Here is a 20,524-nt window from a genome sequence, read left to right as displayed (position 1 = left end):
CTAAGAAAGACAGGCAGACTAACTACTCAAAACTGAAAATTCCTACTAAAAGAGCATATTTTCTTCATGATTTTAGCCAGTGCTGTCTTGATAATACAAGAACCTAGATTGTTACCTCTAATGAATCCATAAAGGCTTTTAGTTACCTTTTAGTTGCTTCTGTTTCAGTGGTATAAAAGCATGTATTTAAGACAAACTGCTAGAGTAATGAGTAACTTGGTCAGTTAAAGAACATACAGGGGAAATATCTATATTTTGCCTTCTCAGGTTAAAGAAGAAGTAAGCATATAGTTGTAGCTACAGTCACTTATAAAACACTATTTTTTGAGAAAAGCTGCAGTTCTCAGTTCAAAGCCAGCAGTTTTTGTATGCATTTAAACATGTCTGATTTCCCATAGCATCATATTTGTCAGGGTTACCTGGTCTTGATGTTCTCATGAAGATGAGATACTTATCAAATTTTTTCTCATACTTCATCAGGCTTGTATTTTACATTACGCCAGCAAGCAAGAGGAGCAGTAGTTTAGATGCCTGGTGTACTGTAAACTAACTTACAGACAGATGTACGTCTGTCTGTCCACTCAGTCTAAGTCAGATGTCCTGATGAAGTGTAATTTTCCGATGCTTAAAAATCTGGCCAATGTGGAAGTGTCAAAACCTGCCGTTCCTCTAAAGGGCACTTGAGGCTGGGTCCAAAAGTGAGTCAACTCCCAAAGACACCCATGTTAAAATGTCCACATTTACAGCAGAAATGAACATGTTTACAGTCTGGTACTAAAGACGGTTTTGGCTTATCTGCTCATGACAACTGTCTGGTGTTTTTTTGTTTTTTGTTTTAAAATAACTCATCTAGGTGGACCACCACAACTCCAGCCAGATTCCACCTCTCTGCTTATTTTTGGATTAGTTGGGAGTTCAGGTATTGCCAGTTCAGGAACTACCTGGAATACAGGATTCAATATTTTAGTTGAACTTGACTTGATTCTGTACATGAGCACTGGGCATAAAGTCATAACAAAAGTAATGAAGCACTACTGATTTTGTTAAGAAACATGCTGATGTAGAGCAAAAAATTGCTCCAAAAAACACCAGTTACTGAATAAAGTAATGTATCATGTACCACACATGTCTCTGCTCTTCTATAAGGCTTTCCCCTGTTTTTGTCTGGTGAAACATCCAGTCATAAAGGCAATATAAATAAGAGGTTGAAAAAAAAAACAGTATAGTAGATGTGGATAAAAACAACCAATCCCTCCCTATCTGTTGGCTTCATTTTCAGTTTGGACATCATAGCACATTGATATTCTTCTTTCATCACTGGTAACTTCCCAAGTGGTACGCAGCTCTTGCCAATAACTGTTAACCTCTGACACCATCACATGGGAAACACAGATTTCCTTTTTTGACACCACAGATTTGAGCAGGTGACCCTTTCAATCACGCGCTCGTTCCTGCTCAACTAGCCAACCAGATTTAAATTATGTAGGAGAGGGTGAAAGGGAGAGACAAAGTGAGCTGGAGAGAGAGTGACTGAATTCGACCTTAAGATGTTGTATGGCTCGATATGCCCAAGAACCATGTTTAAATAAACATCAGAGACAGAAGGTGAGAGCCAGAAACAGCCTTACTTGGGGGATATTCCGCTCAGCCAAATCATACATTATTCCTCTTGGTTTCTAGCATATCAAGCTGCCCTGATTTATTCTAGATGTCCATGAATAAGTGTCCAGAGCTAGAAATATTCATTCATATACCACCTGTAAATCTCCACTCTCTCACCCCCTCTTTCGCCTCTGTCTTCAAACTGACTGCATGGGGTCCGGTGGCGGATGTAAATGATAATCTTCATCTCGTTTCTCTTCCAGCTTCACAGAATGTAACTGCATGAGGTCTGTAGCCAAAAGAGAAGAAGACTGACCAACTAAAGGAACAAACTGTCCGCTATTTTCTTTTTTTGGTCTCTATCCATTTATGGTAAATCATGTGTGGTCCACCGGCTGATGACCTTCTCTGTATGATAAAAGTATCATATGTAGAGATGATGGAGAGCAACTGGCAGGCGAGCATAAGTGAGCATTTAGCAGCCAGAGATAAAAAGCAGAGAGTATTGTGCTTCAATTCACTGACTGGTCATAAAGCCGACTTCAAATGAGCACTTATGTTGCTCCATGTTGCTGGATGTTTAATTATGTAAGTGTTTATCTGTACGATGTTCGCCATGATTGTGTTGTATGGCTATACATTCACTGAGCACTTTATCAGGAACATCTACACCTCATTTTCATGCAATAGTCCTGTCAATGATGTGTTTGCAGTGCAATGTAGATACAAGTTAGGCACTTCAGTTAATCAAAATGTGATCTCAGTGAGTTATTTTTAAGAAAAGTATTTTCAACATTTTACCTTTATTTTGAATGTAACAGCAGAGAAGGACAGGGAAGAGAGAGCAGGAAAGTGACACATAGCAAATGATCCCCGGCTGGGATTAAAACTGGGGATCCACTGCTCAGGGAGTATGTGCCCATTTAGTATGCACCCTTAGCACTCGGCAATCAGGTCACCCAACATCTCAGTGACATTGACAGCAGCCGGACTGTGGGTGTCAGACGGACTGGCTTCAGTATTTCTAAAACTGCTGATCTCCTGGGATTTTCCCCCGAACAGCCTCTAGACAGAAAAACAAAATTCACGCAATGAGCTGCAATCCAGCAGACAGAAATGCCTCACTGATGGAACAGGTCAGAGGTGATTGGCCAGGCTGGTTGGGGCTGACAAAAAGGATATGCTAACTCTGATAACCATTCTTTATAACTGCTGTGAGTTTTTTTTTTTTTTTTGTATATAGACCTGAGGAGGATGGGCTACAGCAGTGGAGCATGTCAGGTTCCACTGCTGTCAGCCAGGAACAGAAATCTGGGGGTGCACTGGGAACAGTCCCACCAAAACTTGACAGTTCAAAGATAAATATATAAAAAGAAAAACAGAAACATGTTAGAATGGATTGAAAGAAAGTGCAGCAATAGTGCAGGAACAAATCTGAAAAACCTCTCCCAGTTGCTACAGTCAGAGCCACAAAGAAACCCCAGTCTGTCCAAGCTTACTAAAGTCACTGTTTGTTCAGTGAGTTCAAGTTTCACTGAGTTTGTCACGAGATATTACTTCTTTCACATTACACATAAAGAGTTCGTGCTATGGCAACATAAAAAAAAAAGATTACTGCAGCTTTATAAGGAATATTTTTGCTTGACAAGGTGAAAAGTCCATGTCTGAATTTTTCACCACACTTGTGGAATGAAGAAAGATGCAAGGGTTCTGAAAAGACTTGTGTGCCAAAGCAAAACCTCCCAGTGTACACATTAAGTAGCCCAAGTCTGAATAAACAGCTCAGCGCTGTGAATTTTTCTGCTCTGTGCGTGACCCTCCATGCAGTCCAACCGGTTTCCCCTGTAGACTCATATTTCTGTAAATATTCATGACAGGTGGGAAAGGTCTAAAGGTGATTGTGTGCCACACTTGGTCAATTCAGCTGTTGGACCAAAACATGACAACCATGCATATACATCACGGACAGGATCATAAATATTAAATTGATGAAGTTTTAGCAGTTTGAGATTCTCCATTGAGTTTTCTGTTTGGACACTGACAAATTGATTAAGTAGAAAATAAGTGGAGCTAATTTAACAATTTCCATCTTCAGCTGCGACCTTATAAATGTTGAAAAAAACCTAAACAAACATGATACGCTCTTACTACTTCAACATAGATTACACGGGAGTGTATCCGGTCATTTTAATGGGGATTTTTTTTTTTTTTTTTTTTTTTTTTTTTTTGTTTACATCATTTACATCAAGACATATTTAGCATTGCATTGTATACATCTCAGTCATGCCATGGAAATCTTTCTCTCTCTCTCTAATTACTTTCTGGATTGTGCAAGACTTTCATTTGAAACTAGTAACTCTGAGCTAAAGGTAACTGCAACTTTAAGGCATCTCTTGAATCATTTTGTCCAATTCCCAATATCAATATAGGCCCATACTTTTTTCAGTTAATTGCAGAGAACATCAAAATTCTTCTATAGTGGAATTAAAATATGATTTTGTCTGTTCTTATCAAAACTGTCCACAGACAGGTGCAGCCATTAAATACAATGCTTTTAAAATGTACATATTCATTGGGTAAAATATGGCAATCTATATGTAAAACATTTTCAAACTAAAATGTTAATTATTAATCTGCTCAGAACATTAATGACACCAATGATTGGGCCAACATCGCTGCATCAATGGACCAAAGATACAACGTCTTTGTACTGCCAAAGTCAGAGGATTCTCTGTACTTGGAAATGACAGTATTCTCACATTCACTGAGAATGACACTCAAAGAAGTGAACTTTAAATCCGAAAGGTAATTTAATCAAGCCTTCTTTGGGGGCAATTAATGTCGGCCTCTGAGTGCTATAATATCAAATGAAAGCAAATAGATAACTAACCATCTCATTCAACTTTGTCTAAGATATTACACTGAAATAGGTTCTACATAGTGTCTGTTCTCCGAGGTCTCCTTTCAATAACCTTCAGAAAGGAAGCCAGAGGAAAAGAGATAGCAGGGAAGAATAAGAGGAGCAGGAGATGATTAACTGCTTTGAACTTTAACTGATGACAAGCTGGTCGTGTCTGCTTAGCATATGTATAACCCATTCTTTCCTCTAAACCAGCTCCTGTGCTGCTCTCACTCTCTCTCACTCTCTCAGTTTGGGTGTGCTTTTGCACCAATGTCTTTGTGACAGTGATTTGAAGAAGAAGTGCTGCATGAATCTGCTGGAAAGTGTCTCCCTGATGTTTGACAGTGAATCCCCAACAGACTAAAATCCCGTGGTAAACAATGATTGAGCCTGGATTTAAATCTTCTTTCTCATTTTTTTTAATCCCTTGTCCTTTGCAGTCTGGATCTGTGGTTTGACCAAGGACCAGCTCTGCTGTGTTTAATTCAACATGGACACAGTGCAGTTCACATACTGTCCCTGAAACTGTCAAGGTCATAGTACAGAAAGGGAATTTCTTCTCTTTTCTGTACTTCCAGTAGAACAACAGTACTGGTACCTTTTCTTGTGAATGCAGAGTAGGAATCTATGTCATGTTCTTTTTTAATACTTCACTTACAATTCTCATAATAAAGATCTCAAAATTAATATCTTAACAGTCCGTGGAGGAAGACATATTCAGATTCTTAACCAGCCAATATTATCGGCACTTTAATCTATAAATACTGCATTATAAGTGAAATTATAAAAGCATCTTTACTCAAGTGTAGGTAAAATAGTAAAAGTACTAGTTTGGCAGTAAAGTTGCCCTTGACTTAAATATTTAACTAATATCACAATCTTTAACCCGATCCTTTCGTAACTCAGTGCTTTTGTTCTCTAAACCTAATGACAGATCTAAATAGAGGTCTCTGATATGAGAGTTAAACATTTTGCGCACCCACCATCAACCCCAACCACCTTCTGTCAACTCTGATGCAGTTAAATGTAGAGCTTCATTCTTTCAAAAATGAAAGATTGTTGATGCCAGTGGTTCAAGACATACTGTAAATGTTGACTCCTCAAAGGGTAACAGGATTAATCTGCAGTGTTATGGGAGGCTGAAAAACAAAAAGGAAAAAGTTGACAATTGCCACACAGGCCCAAAGGATCCACAAGTCCCTGGTTCACTGCATATCAGTTGCTTTTTTATAATCTGACTAGTTATGAACTGGTTAGAGAGCTCTTTACTATCACTTTTCTATCTGTGATTGATTATGGTGATATACTGTACAGCCATGCAGCCTCCTCCACCTTATAGCGACTTAATTCAGTGTATCATGCTTCACTGTGCTTCATTCAAATGCATAATATCTCACTCACCACTGTATGTATGATTTGGTTGGCTGGGCATCGCTCAGCATTCGTAGACAACAACAGTGGTATATGTTCATCTAAAAAGCTCTGCTCACTTTAAACTCTAGTAGTTACCATCTGTGCACCTCCAAGTCATTGCTTTTGAATATTCCTTGCATTCTAACAGACTCTGGCAAAACAGCGTTCTCCTATCGTGCAGTATGGTCGTGGAATAATCTTCAAAAAAACTCTTAAACTAGAAACATTCATATCCAAAAATGAGTTTGAGGGTGTCATAAAGAATATAGTAAAGGAGGAATGCCAATGTTTTTTTCTTGAGAAGTCCCTGTCCTTGAACAGCTGTCAATTTGTTTTATTGTCTTATAGCTGATTATTTATTTGTGTATCATGTATCTGTTTTAAATAGCTTTTAAATTTTGTATGGCTGCTAACATGCCCAGGTCTCCCTTGCAAAGGAGATTTGTAATTTCAATGAGACTTCCTTGTTCAATAAAGGTAAATAAAAAGTACAATATTGACTGGGTCTTGCATTATTACATAACTCTGGGGCCTTACATCTACCGTATATCTAACCCATGTATTATTATTGATTATTCTATTTTTATGTCTTTCATCTTATTTTCATGCACTACAGAGCCATAGAAGCCATGTACTATTGATACTACTATATCAGTGGTACATGGTCTAGTAGTCTCAAAATATAAGGAAGCAGCTACCTATGCCATCGGAATAACAGGGGCCAAACATATAGTGATATATTTCTGCGGTGGGCCCTCATGGATCATGATGATGATTATTAAAGAAGTTTTGTGGGAAGATACTTTGCTGTAGAGTGCGAGTGACTGATTAACATCAGAAACATTAGGAAGGGCCTCCATATATCCATTTCTTTCTCATAGACATTGGCAAGATGAAAAGTTGCCATATGTTTTATGTGTATGCACATGTCATGCATGGACAGTATTTATTGTCTCTAATCATTCGTATAGTACAGCACAACTGATATTGTGGCACAAGAGGGGTAATGAGTGTAATGTGGCTTTTGATTATATTACAGAAACAAGACAAAAGAAGGTGTTCTATGTCTTCAAATTAATGGCTTCAAAATTTGCATTTCTATCTCTTCTCCCACCCACGCACAATGACACAAACTACAGTATATCCAATTACTGTAAGTGTCTGCTGTGGTCTGACTTCACTAACATAGGACTTTGCTGCTGCAGCCATATTGGTCCCACCGAGCTAGACAAAATCCATCAGTTCACCCACTGTAACTGAAATTGATTGCGCCTATTTTCACCGGCTCTCTCTTGACACACTGTGCAGCCTAATCTGACGAAAAGGCTTTCCTTTAAGAAGAAGCGTAACAAAAGTAAAAGGGTATTGTGAGGTGTTGTGACAGTCAAGTGCTTGTCTGTGTGACTGTAATTGTGGCTCATAATGTTTTGTCACATTTCTCTACTTTCCTTGTTTGCAGGAGACAATTTCAGGGAAAACAGTGGAAAAGTAATACACCTAGGCCTCACAGAGATTCACGGAAATATAATGAAGGGAAAGAGCAGGGGGACAATTGTACTTTTCAGCATATCTTAATATCTCAACTCCCCTTGCTTTTAAAAAAAAAAATCTGTTTTCTTTTTCTGCATAATTGATATTGCAACAATCCAGAAGTAAGGGAAAGTATCATGTTGTGCTACTTCAATATTATAATCTGTGGATTAAGCTAATCACTTCAAACATATGAAAAGTTAATTAGTAATTGTATCAGTGTACAATTTTCAAGTAACCCTCTCAATTCTGATATTGGACAACAATGAATAAAATTGTGCTTGGTGTTAACAAACATTGGGTATTTGCCTGCTCTGGCTTGTACTGTAAAAGGGTCAAAAAGCAGCATAAATTACAACAAGAAAGCTAACATGGTAATGTTCAGCAGGTATAATGTTTACCATGGTCACTGTCTTAGCTTAGCATGTTAACATGCTCACATTAGCCTACTGACTGTAAATACAAAGCTATTTACAAACCAGTGTACTAAACAAATGGTTGGCGTGACGATGGTCTTAGATGAAAATAGTTTTTATTACAACCGATTCATGTGGGAGACGTAATTATCCATTTCAAATCCATTCAAAAACACAAGCTTATCATGAAATACATTAAAATATGTTGTGGAGGAACTTTGAATTCAGTGCTATTCCAAGGAATAGATGTATTTCACTGGAATAGTGAAAAATCTTATCTGTTGGTGGCACTACAGGAAAAGTCAGGGGTTTCTCGACAGTTGTAGGATTCAACCTCTGGGGACTATGAACATCTGTATAAAATCTTGTGGCAACCCATTGAAGAAAATTGCTTCAGGCTGTCTAAATCAGTCTGACAGATTGCCATCCCTGGAGGAGCAGAAAAAAAAAATAAATAAAAAATTTAAAATACAGCTCATATTAACATTTGATGAAACAATGCATTTCCATTGGAAAAGTTGCCATTATAGGATTTCTTAATTTATGCTTGTAAGGGTTAAATAGTTTCTCGACCAATTATAACTGTAAGATTATTAATAACGTTTCTCCACCAATGTATAAAATGTAGGATAAATATCTATTCAAATGGAGTTCAGGTCGTTATGCAGAATTATTACAGTCTAGTAGTCTACAGTCTACAGAGACCACACCTGAAAGCAGCCGTCAATTTGGTAGTAGGCTAATCCGTTAGCCCATAAATTTTATCTTTGAATAGATAAGTTGGGAAAGTTGCACCAAGTTCCAGTGACTGAAAGGTACTTGCATGCCGAGATATGACGATGATGATGATGCTGCTGCCTCATTGGATGGTCCAGTCGACCTGTGGAAGCGGGTCGAAACAGCTGTGGACAAAGTGGAGCCTCAGAGTCAGAAGAACTCGATGGTAAAGGATTGTTCTCAAATTGGAGGACTCTGATGGTAAAGGAGGACTCTTCAAAAGGGGAACTCAAAATGGTGCTTTCAGGCATGGTCTTTTAAAACGGATTTTTGCATCTCATTAAGAAAGGGAGGCATCTGGACCAACCTCTGTTGGGGAGGGCTAACGCCCAGATGCCCCTCGCATAATTGCATTTGCAGATAATTTTGTGGTATCTATAACTCCAAAAATACTATGAGACCAATTCTACATTTCCTTCCATTCTGTCCACCAGGCAGCATCATCCTGATACCCAGACAGATGAATGACACTATGGACTGAGTGACAGTCCTTTGATTTTAGACGTTTTGGACACTTTGGCTGGTTGGTCACTAAATGCTCTCTTCTTTCACAGTCAGTCCACAGAGTGCGAATTTGGACAGAGATTGAATGATAGGTGAATTGGAGTCCTTACCTGTCTGTCTAGCTGCCACTCTGGTCATCCTATAGGCCTTGACTGACATGAGGAGAAGGTACAGTGGATAGACGTTGATAGAGGAAGATTGAGGGAAAGTTGCAGTGACTGATGAATGGAGTCAGTAGAGATGGATCTCCAGATCGATAGAATGATTTGAAAAAAGAATGGGAGACAGAAGACTGATGGCGAATGATCGACGGACAGGAGCTTCGAAGACAGCTCAGTTAAGTGAGAACAAATAGTCATGAAGCCGTCTGACAGCCAGAACATTTATTCTTTGTTGATCGCATCTCTCCTAAAACATATTGTGGGCTTGTCTCTATTTATCAACCATTAGTCCTGTCTATAACAGTGAACAACTAAAAAGCTCAAAGAAGCAATACACAGATAAATCTTGCATTTACTTTGCAGCACAGTCAGACAGTGCAGGCTATCAAAATGAGAACCTCGTAGCACAGACTACTTTATTCTTTGTGTTGTTTCGAGGTTTTTTTTGTTATTTTTTTTTATTTGAGGTCTCCCTGGGTGACATTTCCAGCAAAATGTTCAGCACTGGCTTGACGTGCAGAGAGGGAGCCTCAACCATGGCAGGATGAGATCCAAATACACAAAGAAGTTTGATGCTCTGCAGTCCCACAGCTCACAGATATGCATTCAACATCAGCTGCTGCTGGAGCTCAAGTTACGACAGTCCTGGAACAATCAGAATAACCACATTAGTCACCCAATGTATCGTCAAGGGGAATAAAGCCAACACTAATGTTTTCTCGTGCTGCAATGGGTTAGCTGTATCTCAGTGTCACGCTATAGCAGTTAATTTCACATCTGCTTGAAAATCTGTTTTGCTGCCCAATCAGGTTATGAGACTGTGGCAGCACATGAACAAGCATTACTTAAAACATAATGAGAAATTATTGTTGTTGGGGAAATGTAAATTAACTACATTTGCTGAGTGAGTCTGAGGCTGATACTGTCACATACAGATGAGGCACCACAGTTGTGCAGCTTAGCAAGACAATAACACAAAGAGTTAGCCAGCATGAAGTGAGAGAGCACCATTTGACTGACTGATCTACTGACTGGTCTGAATTCAGCTGTTCAGCAATTCCTGATGTCTGTCTTGAGCGTACACGGTAACAGTGCATCACTGCCACGCAGAACTCCACGGTTCCAAATTTAACAGATAACACTAAATCGTACACATCATCAAACTACCAATCTGAAACGTAAAGGCCAGTTTACTAGTCATGAGGAGTTCTACTCCATTGGTTGAGAGACACTTTCTGTGAGTCTACAAGTTTAACAAAGTAACTTTGACTATATCACTATACATCATAAAACTATACTACATGAAAATCCTAAGCAGATTTTGAGTATGTATACCAATGAACCAAAAACTAAGAATCAGCAACAGGGTGCTGTAGTGGTTGAAAAAGTATAATCAGTTGCCATACACCTCAGACACCATTAGGGGTCTTGTAGATGCACTGTTGTCACCTATTAGCTCAACCATTATGACCACACATGCAAAATACGCTCTTGGTTCGAGAGTCATCAAACCAAAATCAACTTGTTAAAGCATGAATTTAGCAAGACCTTTGGTATTTAGCACCACATCCTTAGCAGTAGATCCTTTAATTTCTATATTTTGTTTTATAATCACCACAGATACTTATATTAATGTTCCTGGTTTGTACCTCCTCAGACTGCTATCAACGGGAGCTCATCACAAGCCATTCTATTCCAGTGATGCAGATCGCCAGTTCATCACAGGGCTAACACAGAGAGACAACTGACCAGGAGTCAACCTGACAGACTATGTGTGAGTGTTCAATTAACCTGCCATGTATGTGTCTGGACTGTGGGAGGAACCAGGAGCAGCTGGAGAAAACCCACAGGCACATGTGGGAAAGTCCACACAGAAAGGCCATAGCCAGTAACTAGGTTTGAACCCAGCACTTTCTTGCTGTGAGGTAAAAGTGCTAACCATTGCCCCATTGTGCCTCCTACAAATTAATTAACAAATTAAAGTTTTGTTGTTATTATGATTCATTTGTAGCAAGTTCAATGATAATCTGTTCAATGGCAGTGGCAATAGGAAAAGAGCTATTGGATTGCCAATGTCAGTTGGTCTCATTGACGGGGAACCATTACAAATTTTATGGCACTCCATCGATAGAAGATATTTCAGTCTGAACTAAAAGGGTCAACCAAAAACAAGGTCATTTATGTGGCAGGGAGGAGGCTTCTATATTATGTATTATGTAGCATTTCTGGAGTTTGACTCACAGTGTAGCAGCACAGTAAGAGAAATTTTCTTCCACTCTTGATTATAAGATCCATTTTAAGTATAAGCTGCATTAACATTAGCCACAGTAATCTGCAAACCTTTCCAGAACATTCAAACTGGGATCAGAAGGTGAGGGAGCATCACTTCACTGGCTGGCTGTGAGCTTTACGGCATGTCTTAAAATCCGTACAGCAAGTTATTACATGGACTTGCACTCTAATACCCAACCAATTTACTTCAACTTTACACTTGATTCCAGCAAGGCAAGGCTCTTAACCGTCCCTGTCATTTCCAAAATGTGAGCAGGTGGTAGGTCATTTCATTTTATGGAAACAGGCTGCTTTGCCATGTTAGGGAATTAGAAGCAAAGCAGTTTCTATTTTTAAAATGGGAGGCAAAACCTATTTCCACAGTGTCCTATACCTGACCCAGCCACACACATCAGGCCTCTGTATCATTATCATTTGTGTATCAGTGGGTAACACCCACAGTGCTTAGCTACGCTGTCTAACAGGTCATTAAAAATCCTCTGTATGCATATGTGCATGTGTGTTTTGAGTGAATTGGAGGGAGGGAGTCATCAGCTGCAGGTTTCTGATGGTTGGGTCTACACCTGCATGCATTAACTGGCGGGCCAAAAAACAGCAGGATTTGAAAATAATGAGCACATAATGGGGACACCAGATTAGTTTCAGTGGTGGAGAGATGGAGTGTAAGACTTACACTTGTTTACTGATCATTTAAATAGGCTTATTATTAAAAATGCACAAAATCATTGTCGAGATGCAAAACAATTTAAGTGAAGACACTTTGCTGGATTTTTACCTTTATAGTAACAGCACGAAATAAGTTGTGTAATAATGCGTAGACCTCTGCAGTGACCATGCCGAAGGGTAATTATTATGATTATTAGTCATCCATTCTCCTGCAGGGAGGAGCTGGGCCTTTTCTGAGGACATACTGAATGATATACAGAGTCAAAACATCATTAACATGCTTGAGGCTGGACATAGTGGATGTTTGGTACTTCATTTTTTTCATCCTTTAAACCATGATCACAACTCTCTCTTGTCTTTACCGTATGTTTTAACTGCATAGCTTCACTTCTTCCTTAACCATACTGAAATTTACCACAATAAAAAAGCTTATTGATTAAAAATTGTCACCATAGAACCTTCCTAAACATCGGTGAATGTAATCTCCGGTTTTGCAAAATCATTCAATAGCAACAATTTCTCTGACAGTTTGAATGGTGACTCAGATGTGATGTCTGAGCCAGCTGGATGTCAGAATGCCAGGAAGCAGGTTTCTATCCACTTGTTTATATAAGTGCATATTCAATTTGCAGAAAACATATTGCAAAATATAGTTGTGTTTTTGCTTGGAACAGTGGGTATACCAATAGCAGCAAATGCCACAAAGCACAACAGAGACAGACAACAGGGAGGGAGGAAACAAACCATTATACACATGATGTGATTTCAACGTCTACAGAAGATTCTGCTCGACTGGAGAGATGAGAAAGTAGCGGCAGACATAAACAAAGCAGTGAGACTGTAACATTCCTCAAATGAATACGTGGGGCAAACAAAAAAGAATTGCCACCTTGCCATGTATCCCTCTGCCATGTAGTTAAGTTGCAGTTTACATCCATATTTCTTCAGATTTGAAATTCCTTCCAAGAAATACTGTATTCAACAGAACAGCACATCAATCAATCAATCAATCAATCAATCAAACTTTATTTATAGAGCACTTTTCATACAGTTAAAAATGCAACACAAAGTGCTTTACAACATTAAAAACATTAAAAACAAGAAAACCCGTCCCTCCCTCCCTCCATATATACATATATGCACACAACTGCAGAAGCACGCACACGTACACACGTCCACACACACATACATACACACACACACATACATACACAGACGCACACACGCCCACAGACACACACTCTCACCACTGACAGTAGGGAGACATGGCATGGCACTGACGATTGTGGAAAACGCCTCCAATTAGGGTCGTCCACACATATGGATGAACAACCTGAAACATGTTTATTTCAATCACACCTCTCTGTTTTTTTATTTCACATTAATAGTATTAGATCAAATATCCATTCATTTACATTATTTTTTTCCAATTTTACAGAATTTGAGAAAAAAACAAACAAAAAACAAATGTGTGCTTCAGTGTGGATGCAAGCATTTCTGTTGTTTGTGAACATGTACACTGCTACAACATGGTCTTGCGGTCAGCTAAGAAATCATTTTTAGAGTTAACCACTAAAGCCTGAGGCTAATTTTTTGATGTTTCCATCTGAAAAACATCCCCAAATGTCTCCACAACTGAGGTCAAAATCAGCAACCTTGAGCTCAATGGTTAAGAGGCACTTGGAGGTTTTTTTATTTTTTTTTTAAATAGTCACCCTCACTAGGACAGAGTGAGATTTGAATAACTTCTGCAAAAAAAATATTTGTCTTCTCTTGGCCATGTCCAATTTGTGATTTGGAGAGTAAACAATGAGTCAGTAACACTGATGTTACAAAGCTGTACTCTCAAATGCAATTATATACAGTTTAATGTAACAGAAATGACACACAACAATGCTACTCCCATTTAAGTCATAGTAGTAGTTCACCTCACTAAATTTAAAGCAACTTTCTACAATTGTCTTTCAGTCTCACTAATTAATGAAATATTACTTTTACCAAAACAGGTAGGCTCTGAAGCAGAGATAACCCTGACAACACAACAATCAATAGAGCCATTTCTTTTTTTACTCTTTTGAACATTCCTTTCAAAGAAAAGAAGACCATATACATTTTCAGTAAAGATTCTATTGTAATCTGAGGACTCAGTGCATCTCCAGGATAGCACACCTGTCTGAAAGTGTTGAACACTAGTCATATATCAGTATGATTAGTTGGGTTTGAAATGTAACTACATGGAAAATGTACGAGATTTTTTGAGAAATTTAAAAAATCAGCAAAAGAAAATGCAAAATGATATAAGTTTCCATCAGTTAGCATTATGCAAATATTAGGAGTTGGTTGAGTCTAGGTCCATTGGGATACACAGCTGGTAGTGCAAATATTCCAATTTAAGATGATTTAACTAAAATAACATGCATCAAACCTGTAACAATGAAATGGAATGTTAAAAAAAGAGAGAAATTTTACTTTGAAGGAAGCTACAGTTTTCTTATCACTCCACACAGATCTCATGTTTTTGTTAATTTTTCTCCAATGGAAACTTTCGTGGACATTCAAGTTACATATTTCAGGTGCATCCTGTGTGGGTGGAAATGCACCTAAAGAAGGACAAAAATTTGTATTACTAAAAAGTAACCATGACATACTGTTATTCCCATTGACTCCTTGCTCTTCTGGTTACAAATGTCACGATTGTCTTATCACTGTGCATGATTTAGACTAAAGAAAATTTTATGCAAAAATACTTCAACTATGACAGTGTAGTACTTCAGGGCATCTGATTTATTAGCGCCATTATAGCAGATGGAAATGAAAATGTCTGGAGGGTACGAACAAAGAAAAAATAAGCTGAACTCTTGGGCAGAAAACCCAGCGAGGTGCGAGAATTTAGGAGCTTTTTGGTGGCTGGTTAATCACTGCAGGGGAACGGTAGATCAAAAGAGGCCGAGTTAGACCCAGCACGTCAGCCAGGCGGGAGGAAGAGAAGGGTACCAGTGTCCTGAAGTCCACTATCAGCAGGAGGGCAGATGAGTGTGTCAGCTAACGGGAAGGAGGCATATTCTCACTCGGTCAGCGCTGTGGGTGGTCCTGTACTGGGTTCAGGTCATGTGAGGATTGTGATGAAGCAGTCTGTTCTGTAAATGGTGATCCGCTGACATGCTCAGTGCAAAAAATAAATAAATAAAAATAGTACAAATATAAGAAAGTTTGGCTAAAAGTGGATGACAAGAGAAGAAGTAAGGAGAAAAGAAATTTAAAGTAAAATCAGGTCAGAGCAGATGATGAGCAGAGAAACTGGATCAGAGGGTGTAAATGGAGAAAAATGGAACATTTAAGAGAAGATAAAGAAATAAGAGGGCATGTGAGATAAGATAAAGGTAGAATAGAAAGGAGGAAAAATAAACAGATGGAAAACAAATTGGAGGATAAAACAAAAGTAGATAAAAATGAGGGAAGAGAATGGAAAGGAGAGTAAAAGAGCAGAATGAGGTGAACACATGCTATCCATCTCACTTCCTGTTCAGCTGCTTAGGAGGGTCTGCAGTGTCCACACACACACACACACCTACACACAAACACACACACACACACACACACACACACACACACACACACACACACACACACACACACACACACACACACACACACACACACACACACACAGCCTATTCTGCTGATGGCAGACACAGATACTGCATTGCAGAGAGAGATGGAGGCAGGGAGCTGGCGAACAAGCGAACAGGAGGGAGGAAAGCAAGGAGGAGGAGAAGAGGGGATGGGAGTGTGACCGACAAGAAGTAAAAGAAATAGAAGAGGGTGGCTAAGGAGGTGAAAAGAGGAGAGGAAGAGTTAAGAAAACATGGGAAGGAAAGGACAGAGAATTAGGGAGGGGCTGATGTACAAGGAGAGAAGCGAGTAGGAAGGCAGACTGAAGGTGACAGAGGGATGATGGCATGCTGTAGATGTGTACTCAGAAATACAAAGACAGCTTGTTGTTGAGGTTTTCCTTTGGCCACATTATGAGTATCATTTTAGCTTGACTTTACTGTAAGCCATTACTGTAACTCATACATTATAAAAAAAAAAAAAAGAAAAATTCTGACTGCAAGGGCAATGTTGTATCCTGCTGGAGTCATCATAAAGGCCAGATGTTCTATTAACAAACTTAAAGGAGAAGTGTTGAAAATATGCTTTTGAGTCCTCTTTATGTGTAGCTAGATCCAGTGCAGGAATAGTTGGACGAGCATAAACTGAAGAAACTGAGAGATTAAGGTTAGAAATGCAGTATAAATATTAAGCAGTGCCTCATGAAATCCATTCTGTCATTGACTAAGCCCCCCAAACACCTAAAATCTTCAAAAAAAATAATCTTCATGTATCAAAACAGAATAATTAGGAATTTTATTCCTGACAATTATCATTTCATGTCTTGAAAATGACTTAGATATTACTGGATACTATTGCCTCCTCTAGAATGTGCAGATCTAAGTTCCTGCCTCTTGTTGATCTCACTTCATTCATACAAAAAACAAATCCTACATTTACTCCCATTTCCTCTCACTTTCATTTAAATTTTTGCACATCTACTATTTTCCATTTTCATTTCAACAATTGACTGCAACACTACACCACAAATGCCTTCCAATAAAGTCTGTCTGAAACTGTGAGTCGTGCAGCCGTATTTAAACTGCCTGTGGAGTATTTGGAACAACTACAAACATGGACAAGGATGGAAAACAAGTCATACAAACCAGTTCTTTCCAAGTTTAAGTCAGCCCCTGGGGATGCTAGTAGGAGGATTTTAGGTGATTTTAGACAGAGCCCGTGCTTCTGGTCTTCAAGCTAAGCTAATTGGCCGCTGTGTGTGCTTCATATTCAGTTAATGAAAGATATGAGAAGTGCGGATGATTACTTTCCAAACTGTCAAACAGTGTCAGAGTTAGGAGGTTGTAAACGCGGCATAACAATTTGTTTTCTCCATCTTGGTTTTAAATTTGGGAAACCTCCAATGTTTACTTGAATGTTTTTGTCATTGTCTGACAGCTCATTGTTTCATGCAGTCAGGATTGTTCTGAGTAATGTCACTACATACTGAGATAAAAGCAGTGACTCAGGTGAAGGTTAACTGTTGCTGGTGGATTAACAACAATGAAAAATTACATCACTACATTTTACTTTCTCTGGCAGATGCAAAGGTTCAGAAATGATTGCTAGTGTGCCATTTGTTTGCTAGCAAAGTTAATTACTCAAGACTGGAGTCGATGACAACCAGATTGCTTTGTTTTAGAATATAATAAAACATTTTATTTTTTTCTTTATCAGTTAATGTTTTGTTTCACTTTATGACAAACAGCAAAAATAAATGCTAGTATTGCTGTAGCTGAAATACATTGGGAAAAAAAGAGCAGCTTGTAAAAGTAGCCTCCCTGAGACCGACAGCCAACAATAAAAAAAATGATCTCCAAGTTGTTATTAGTCAAAGGAATGGTGTAATTGCTAAACTGGGGTAATTCAACAAGTTGCTGGAACTGCAAGACAGCTGCAGCAGCCGCAAGCACGAGAGCTGCACGAAACAGCTTGCACCTTCTACTTCTGTTTTACTACATTTCTGAAGTAAATATTGTTCTTTTTTACAATGGTAGAACAGTGAAACAGTATTAGCCACTAGCCCTTTGGTACAGAACATTCACTTCAGTTTGACACTACCCTGTGATCACAAGGTTATCTATGTCTTCCTGGAATGTTTGCTCTGGGACTGCGAGAAAAAAAAATGAAGTAAGGGTAGACTGTAGTAGAATGTGTAAGGTAGAGCTGAAGATTTTGGTAATGCACCAGCTGTTAGCTTTAGCCTGCTGGTAAGGTTTGTGTGTCAAAAGCTGGCAGACACTGTGCAATCTTGTGCGATGCACTCAGATCAGTTTCAATCGGCCTTTCTGCATTAGCAGAATTGTAAATTAACTAAAGGATCTGAATGCATCTTACACCACTGGTGATGAGGTTTATTAGGGACACAGCTGCTATATTTTATGATTTAATCTTTAATGCAGCTCCTTTAAAGAACTGTATGTAACATATTTCAAAAGGACAGATTCGATTGAAAAACTAGCCCAAGGACAAAATGGATAACTGTTTCCCTTTCTTAGCAGACTATAAGAAACTACAAGAAATACATATGAAGATCCATTTATCTTTAAAGATGTCACATACAGAACATAGTATCTTTAATTCAAAAACATGAAGCCGCACAGATACCTAACACAACATCCAGCTCAGAGGCAGACAGATCCAGGAAGCACAAGGACACGGTACTTAGAAAAATCACAGCTTATGTCTGCTTTTTATCTCCAACTGCACCCTCTCCCCGTCTCTTTTTGTCACTCCGCCTGTCTCTCATCATCTTAGTCTGCCGTCTCTCTTTTGCCTCCTGTCGCTCTCTCTCACACCCAAATGATGGCACATTTCTTTCCAGGATACAGGATGATTCACAGCTGATGCAACCCTGCTCTTTCGCTATTTTGTCCAATGTCCTTTCTATCTCTGCGTTCATTCTTTCTTCCTCTCTTTTTGTATTCTGTAGATAGAGCTATTATCCCTCTAGCTGCTGTATGATGAACAATAATCTGTTGATGGACCACTTTACAATGCTGTCACCATTATTGTTGTTGTGCATGTGGGTGTGGTTGTCTGGATATGAGGATGTGTGTGTGAGTGAGTGTTATTCTGCGAGTGTGTGTTTGATTGATTTCAAGCCTCATAGGAAGTGGTTTTACACAAATCCATGAGTTTGATTGATGCCTTCCTCTATGTATTATTGACACTACTAGTGTGTGTGTGTGTGTGTGTGTGCGCGCGTGTGTGTGCATGTTCTGATGTGTTTGTGTGAATTAAAAGTGTCATTGTGTGTGTGTGTGTGTGTGTGTGTATGTGTGACGAAACCAGTGTTTGTGTGTAACATAGAGATTTATGAGCTTCAATATTCTTAGAACAGCAGAAAAAGATCACATTCTCCCAAACTGCATAAGAGATACAGTAATAACCAATTTAGAGCACTGCAATAAACATTTAGAGACCAGGAAGATAGAAGAAATGTTATCTGCTACTAGGCACAGAATTTGTCCTTCTGCTTTTATTCTGGAGTTGAGCCTTCATGCAGCCATATAGAAAATTTAACATTCAGCTCGTACCAGCACGCAGAAGACTTTTAGTTTTTGACTAGAAGGAAGCAGTGTAACAGACTCAATATATAATGTGAAATAAAATAGAAAAAGGTTGTTATGAAATATCAGTGACCTTTAGGAACAATTAGGACAGTGCACCATGTATGGATTGTTACACACTTGTCTGTCCTTTTGTGCTCTCTTTGCATTACTTCAAATTCAGTTCATGTCTACTAATTTTGCATCTTATTGTGGCCATATTATTGCAGCCTCTTTCTGTTTTTATCTCGTTTTGTGTCTCCTTGCGGTCATTTTGTGTTTCTTTCTGATCTTTTTGAATATTCTTGTCATCATTTTGTCTGTTTGTAGTCAGTATGTGTAATTTCGTGGCAATCGTGTAACTTTTTGTCTTTGTTATTGTATCTGTTCTGGCTATTTTCTAATCTTTCTGTGGTCATCTTGTGCCCTCATTTTGCATGTCTTAGTCTCAGGTCTACATTTTGCACATATTGTCTTTTTGCATCTCTTTCAGTAACATGTTTCAGATGCCTTAGGCCCCTGTGCCCATTAGGTCTGTTCAGTAAGGTTAGTGTTATGCTATTCAAATCTGCAAGTGTGCGAGGGTTCACTACAGTTTACTAGGGTCCACATAGAGTGCATTTTTAATCTCCCCAAATCTGTGAAAATCAGCTTGGATCCCTCCATACGTCGCTCAAACTCTATGTCTGTGTGGTGACTACATGACGTATTAGTGCGCATGCAGAGCTGTAGTGTAGATGCGTAGACATATACTACCGTTCAAAAGTTTGGGGTCACTTAGAAAGGACCTTGTTTTTGAAAGAAAAGCATTTTTTTGAATGAAGATAACATTCAGTTAATCAAAAATACAGTCTAGACCAGGAGTCACCAACCTTTTTGAACCTGAGAGCAACTTCAAGGGTACTGAGTAGTACGAAGGGCACCTTGTTTGATACAAACTTCCTCAATAGCAAACTTGTGCCATCATCTTTAAACAACAATAATAATAATAATGAAAATAATATGTAGAAAGACTGTCTGATCACATTTGTGTTAATTATTCCTTACAATAATTATTAA

General features: G+C 38.7%; 1 long non-coding RNA gene across 1 annotated transcript in view; it reads right to left on the bottom strand.

Moving 5' to 3' along the window:
* The window catches only part of LOC129347723 (uncharacterized), an 86,304-nt gene that overhangs the window by 64,362 nt on the left and 1,418 nt on the right, over window positions 1–20,524 (bottom strand). The gene's annotated exons all lie outside the window — the stretch shown is intronic.

Source organism: Amphiprion ocellaris, chromosome 20 (assembly GCF_022539595.1).
Source record: "Amphiprion ocellaris isolate individual 3 ecotype Okinawa chromosome 20, ASM2253959v1, whole genome shotgun sequence".
Taxonomy (NCBI): domain Eukaryota; kingdom Metazoa; phylum Chordata; class Actinopteri; family Pomacentridae; genus Amphiprion; species Amphiprion ocellaris.
Note: the sequence above shows the minus strand (reverse complement) of the source record. Positions and strands in the feature narration are given on the sequence as shown.